Raw genomic sequence first — 6197 nt, 5'->3', positions numbered from 1 at the left:
ACTCAGTAGACTCCGTCTAAGCGTAGTCTTGTTATTTGTACATACAAGTAAAATGTTTGGCTGTTCAGTAATACCCTGGATTGGCCTCACGTTGTTGGGCTGGTGGACTGAAGTCTCCGAGATTCATCATGAGCTTAGTAGCCTATCATTATGCTAAGAAATGTTTGGTCCGAGACATTAAAACCGATCTCCAATGTGTTGTTAAACAAACTTTTTTTCCCAAACGTTTTTCTTCACTTATACTTTATTTCTACACAGGAGTCGTATGTCCTAATTACCTAACTAGAAATTCCGGTTCATCCATCACTTGACATCCTCGATAATCTCCAGGGTATACGTTCCGATAAACCTCCACTATATCCTGGCTGCACCTACGGCTCGGCCCGATAATTTTATTACCTCCCTTGGCTGGCTTTTTATCCAATCAGGTGTCTACGCTGGGAAGTTGGCAACACAATTGTTGCAGAGGTACTCTGAAAGAGGTAGAAGGAGTTCTTGCATATATTTTTTAAGATTTCAGACTTGTCAGTTTGTCTGTATAACATTGTGAAAATATCTTGAGACATCATTTTATTTGTAGAAACAAATTCGGTATGCGCACTAACTGTGCAAAACGTATAGTGACAATGTTAAATACCGACTGCTTGAAGGGGCGGTGGGGTAGCCTGGTGGTTAAAGCGTTGGCTCATCACCCCGAAGGCCCGGGTTTGGTTCCCCACATGCGTTCAATGTGTGAAGTCCATTTCTGGTGCCCCCCGCCGTGATATTGCTGGAATATTGCTAAAAGCGGCGAAAAATCATCCTCACTCACTGTCTGCTTTTAATGTGCACATAATGTTGAACAATTCATCATTCTATGGGAAGTATTCAAGATCGAGGGACATCGTTAATAATGGCGTAAATTCATGTTTAACAACAGATTATACATACGAACAAAAAAGACAATCGCGAGACAAAATAAGAGTGAGTGAGTGAGTGAGTGAGTTTAGTTTTACGCCGCACTCAGCAATATTCCAGCTATATGGCGTCGGTCTGTAAATAATCGAGTCTGGACCAGACAATCCAGTGATCAACAGCATGAGCATCGATCTGCGCAATTGGGAACCGATGACATGTGTCAATCAAGTCAGCGAGCCTGACCACCCGATCCCGTTAGTCGCCTCTTACGACAAGCATAGTCGCCTTTTTCGACAAGCATGGGTTACTGGACAAAATAAGATCACAAACTGCTTGTGACGTCGCTGTTCTGCCACATATGTGACACCACGCCTTGACCTACCGCTGCATCGTCGCTCACTTATACTAATGGAAGCGTTGGTAAAATATGTAACCGCACGTTTCTCATTGTTACTCGCGATGCAAGGTGTGTTCCTACACACAGACACGGCTTGTGTTAGAGATACAGTTGTTTTTATATGTTAGTTAGATGTCTTTTCGTTGTTCGTGTGAAGAGAGCACAAACAATGAAGCGTCCGCTAACCTGTGTTTGTTTGTTTGTTTGGTGGTTAACGCCGCGCAGCAATATGACGGCAGTCTGTGAGTAATCGAGTCTGGACCATACAATCCAGTGATCAACAGCATGAGCATCGATCTTCGCAATATGGATACGATGGCTTGTGTTACTATAACTAGATGGATAGATGGATGGATGGATACATATATGGGTGCATTGATGGATGGATGGATGAGTGGGTGGGTGGGTGGATGGATGGATGATGGATGGATAAATGCAACCATTAGAAACACTATACAGATACTAGGTGTTTAGTTGATTGCCTTAACAACTGTGTAGCATTCAGTTCATAAATAAAGCCAAACTTCAAAAAACGGTATACTGGTTAGGACAACAGTTACATTTCTGGAAACCCTGATCACCACAATTCGACTCGAAAATCAAAGCTGTGTGGAGAAACAGTTCTTTGTCCATTGTCACATCATTCGTAGAAAGAAGACGCTGAAGGACAAACATGAAACATATGGTTTGAAAAATACCTTTTCCTTCCCAAACCCATATCCCAAAGCTCTTCTTCAACAGCGGGATGATGTATATTCCAAGTTATTTCTATGAATGGTCTAGTCTGTTTAAATTTAAACGTCTATTTTCAATAAGGAAAACAAAATGTTTGAAAAAACTCTCTAATTTTTTGAAATGCTATATCACAGTAAAATGTTGAGCCATTCCGTACGGAATTATGAGAGACACTTGTGCCACAATATACAGAGTATAATATATGAATATTAAAAATAAAATAATAAGGGTATAAGTTACATTAAGAAGATATATACAAATTTGCAGTACGCTTTTAAAAATATTAAGGCAGGTTTTGGCAGATAAAAGCGATACACCTTGACAAGCTAGAAGAAAACTAACTTTTCAACATACCCAGATTTTCAAAAAAACATTTAAAAGACTTGTACATTTAGATAAAAGTTGCAATCGCTCATCAGCATACAAAGGACAATGCAATAAAACATGACACTCATCTTCAATAAAATCTTTACAGTTTCGATTCTAAGCGGCGCTACCGCACATCTAAACAAAGCTATTGCTTTTCTCATAGAGCGAGACATTACAATTAACATAAAAATCACTGCAAAAATCCACCTTTAAAGTACAGTACGTGTGTAACTTATTACCTCCCCTACCAGTTAAACTACCAACTTGTAAAGGTCCTGTTTCTATTTATAAACGAAATCGCTAAAAACAACGTCTGTAACTTTTGAAACTACAAAAGGAATATTGATTAAATTATTAATCATAACAATAAGATGCACTAGTGTGATGCTGCGATAAGACATTGGGTCTCTCAGGTTGTCAGCTCCAGACTTAGGGGTAGGGGTAATGATCCCCTGGGCCCAGTTGGAGGGTACATGACCAGTCTCATAACATGTAGAAAACAGTTTATGAAGATAATCTATACAGATGTCATTTGTCAAAACATCAACTGGACTATTATCGAAACCCGGTAATTTCCCTCTCTTAGCTTGACTTAGTGTCATCAGTAAATAGTCAAAGTTTTCAACTCCTAAGACCTAAGGGATGAAATGAGACTAAACAGTAAAGCCGTGAGAAAATTAACTTGGTATCCCAACTCAAGGTAGTAATTAGCCAAAAGTGTCATCGGTAAATTGTCAAACTTTTCAACTCCAAAGAAGTAAGGGATGAAATGAGACTCAACAGTAAAGTTTAAGCTACAAACATTAATTTCACACATTCACTGATATCCTAACAGGGCACGTGTGTAATGGAACACCAATAAAATCAGTAATTTCATGAAATCCCTGGAAATTTTAGGGAATACATGAAATCCCTGGGGGTCACAGTGATTTCGCGAAATCACTGAATCTTTCAGGGATTACGTGAAATCCCTGGTTTCACACATTCCCTGTAACATATATAAATATTGATGTCTCGTCTTAACGGTTAAAAGAATTGAAAAAATTTTATGTAGTGGCTTAAACCCATCCCTGGCTTCAATGGCACATTGTAAGTCCCATAACTGTAGAGTTTTAAAATGTTACACAACGTTGTAACCCTCTTTCCCTTCAGGGGGCGGTGGGGTAGCCTAATGGTTAAAGCGTTGGCTCGTCACGCCGAAGACCCGGGTTCGAATCCCCACATGGGCACAATGTGTGAAGCCCATTTCTGGTGTCCCCCGCCGTGATGTTGCTGGAATATTGCTAAAAGCGGCGTAAAAACCAAACTCAGTCAGTCAGTCTTTCCCTTCAACTTGCTGTATCGTGTTTAAAGCCTGCGGGAACAACTCTCGAGACATTACCGAGATCTCGTCCTGGAACAGTGTTTTCACCACTGGATAAATTGGTCGAAGCACTAGTAAAATACAACTATTTCTGCTCACTGTCCAACCAGCGGTAGGCATTGACGGAAGACTGTCGAGTACCCATGTGTTGTAACCCATCCCTGGGTTTACGACCGAGGCGTTGTTTGTGTGAAATTAAGAGAATCTTTACTCGTTAGCTCGGCATGAATCATAGAAAAAACAAACGAGCGTTTTGAAAACGATTTACCATATTGTCAACTGACCATTTTAAGAAAGTCTTGGGGTCAACACTCTTTACGATATGTGAAATCCCCCAGCGCCAGCTATGTGTTTTAGTGATTTTTAAACAGTATTTATTGTATTTATGCACACATAAAATATTTTGATTCCGTGGCATTTGATTGACGACCCAAGACATTTGGTTTCTATAAACCGAAAGGCGAATTAGGCCTCGACCACTAACTCAGTTTAATCTACACTGAGCTCACCAAGCTCTAAATAAGTAGAAAATACAGAAGGGATAAATCCATTTCTTGCTGCTAACCAAGATATGGAGTGAAGCTCCATGCGTTTTGTCCATTCAGGCCCGCAACAAGCCATTTTTTCCAGGTTGCAAAGCTTTATATTTAGATATATTTTAGGGCTTGCACAATTTTCACAGAAAAACTCATGTGTAAGCTCGGTCGCTACGCCCTGCCATTGTTATTCATACTCTGTATACGACAGGCACAGAAAGTGTGAAGTACAGCCGCTTCGTAAGCCAGTATAATGTGAGCACCCATGAAAACAATCTTTCACTTATATGACGGTGTTTGAGTTGTACCGTATATACATATAACCCAAGGTCGCCCCAGGTGGTGAATACGTCATACAGATTTTCTAATAATCACGACGTGCATGCGTGTATGTGTATGTCCGGCTGCTTGTATACCCAGACTTAAGCTGGTTTTATAGTGCTAGCTACTGAGGTACCATGACGCAGTGAAGCATGAATACCGCTTCAGACACATTATAAGACTCAGTATAGTCCTTGAGTACCCATTAATGCCGAGCGCCAAGGGACCAATCTTACCATATTTTACCGTCTTTGGTATGACGCGTTTCAAACCCACGACCTTCCGCTATATACGGATATAATCCCAGGAGGCGGTCGCCCCAGGAAAGAAAGACGTTTATTACAGCATGTAGTGAATCCCTCGAACACGACGGTTGTGTCTACAAACCAGGGTTCAAATGTTTGGGTAGAACCTTTAATTCGAACTCATGATCTTAGGATCATGGGGACGCCTAGGGGACACAACTCTGCGAATTGAGCGCTTTCGGTGGCTGGACCAGCAATGATAATAAATCTATATTAAATAAAAGAATGTTTAAACTGAAGGCTACAGGGCATTATCGAGTGATACTACTTATTCCACAATTTCAGGAAGTGAGTGAATATGATTTTACGCCGCTTTTAGTTATATTACAGCAATATCACGGCGGGGGACAACAGAAATTGGCTTCACACTTTGTACCCATGTGGGGAATCGAACCCGTGTCTTCGGCGTGACGAGCGAACGCTTTATCCACTAGGCTACCCAACCGCCCACTGGCCCTTAAATATGACGTACAGTGTAGCATTGATAATGCATGGTATTAATGTAAATTATAATATAAGGGATTCATGATGTTTTAAAGAGTAGGCAAACATACAATATAGATGATGCATCAAGCTATAAAGGGGGCGGTGGGGTAGTCTAGTGGTTAAAGCGTTCGCTCGTCACGCCGAAGACCCGGGTTCGAATCCCCACATGGGTACAATGAGAGAAGCCCATTTCTGGTGTCCCCCGCCATGATATTGCTGGAATATTGCTAAAAGCGGCGTAAAACCAAACTCAGTCAGTCAGTCAGTCAAGCTATAAAGGCGATAAGATATGCAACACTTAAGATGTACAGGAAGAAAACAAAATCTCATCCCTATGTCGGTCGATATCAAACATATCAACATGATTGCAAGTAGATTTGCGTTAAAATATTCTAAATTTGCCGCGACATTTTCTATGTGCTAGTCCTCCCAATACTCAATGTTCACTTGAAATGCTTGGACACGTATGTCCTAAATGATACATAATCATATGTTATCGTGATGAAATTAAAACGTAAGCATTTAAACCAAAATTCATAGGCTGAAAAAACATGTTGTTGAGTACAGGTTGTGAAAATGTAATTGGTCATTTCGTCGGTTACGTTATAGGCCATTGTTAAATCATACATGAAAATACACTTAAGGTTGAACAAAACGTCATTGTTGTTTTTCAACGACTGTTTGAAATTTATTAGAATGAACGTTCTGTGGTATTGATTGATTGTGACTGAAAAGGAAACCCACTTCAATGCCTCTGTTCAATCACCGCGACCTGGCTACGTGACCTG

Source organism: Haliotis rubra, unplaced genomic scaffold, assembly GCF_003918875.1.
Source record: "Haliotis rubra isolate DU_JTF1 unplaced genomic scaffold, ASM391887v1 Scf629, whole genome shotgun sequence".
In the NCBI taxonomy this organism is placed as follows: Eukaryota; Metazoa; Mollusca; class Gastropoda; order Lepetellida; family Haliotidae; genus Haliotis; species Haliotis rubra.
This window is presented reverse-complemented; position numbering follows the sequence as displayed.